Here is a 994-nt window from a genome sequence, read left to right on the forward strand (position 1 = left end):
TTCTTACACTAAACAGTCTAAGTTATGAGTTGTAAATGACTTTAATGATATTGGTAATAATTATGTTTCAATTTCTTCATATGATTTCACATCATAGTAATGTTTTGTTCATGAAAGTTATTATATAAATAGCACTTTGATCAATAGCACCTTGTTTGCTTTATCCCAGCTTCACGAGCACCGGTATTAGGTGAAAGGCCTCGTCAGCACTCGATAAGACAAATATAGTGTGGTTGACATATTACCGTTTCCTTTAACTAGTAAGTTCTTGGAATGGATAATTTTGGTACAGTTTAAATCACTGGCATCGATTTAAGAAAACTGTGTGTAGTTTATGTGAACCTGGAGGGTCTTGAATTAGTTAGATTAGCCACTACAGTCAGCTTAAAATAAGTATTCGACTACTAAAGGCTAATTAATATTCCAGTCTTTACATATTACATTTTTGCGAAATTAAAGAAAATACCGTAAAAAAATTTTATTCCTCGACATATTTTTCATTGGTTTTACCTGCCTGCAAATACCTGTAGATAAAGCAAACCCTTTCTAAGGAGAAACCTATGCCAAAAAAATAACTAAACGCAAACTAAACACTAACAACAAAGTGAAACATTGGTAAAATCATCAAACGAAAAACACGTGTTAGCAGACTAAACACGGCATCACGAAGCGACACGATTTTTTTTATGGTGTTATTTAATTTTATGATGCCACAAATCACGCGCTAAGTTGAAGTAATCATTTAAAATACCGAATTAAATCCAGCCTAAATATTTATTTTATGTATACAATCACACGGAAAACATGGTGATTCACGGATACACAGAATGGACAGGATTTTACCAGGGAACAAGATCTTTTACACCGTTGTCTGCATTCAATACGAGATTAGGATTTCCATATCAACACGTTATTTAAAATAAACCGTTTTCAATTTGTTTTGCTTTAGATGTCTGCCCCCCCCCCAAAGTTTTATCTGTAAATAAATAGTTTT

The sequence above is a fragment of the Limulus polyphemus genome, unplaced genomic scaffold (genome assembly GCF_000517525.1).
Source record: "Limulus polyphemus unplaced genomic scaffold, Limulus_polyphemus-2.1.2 Scaffold8346, whole genome shotgun sequence".
In the NCBI taxonomy this organism is placed as follows: domain Eukaryota; kingdom Metazoa; phylum Arthropoda; class Merostomata; order Xiphosura; family Limulidae; genus Limulus; species Limulus polyphemus.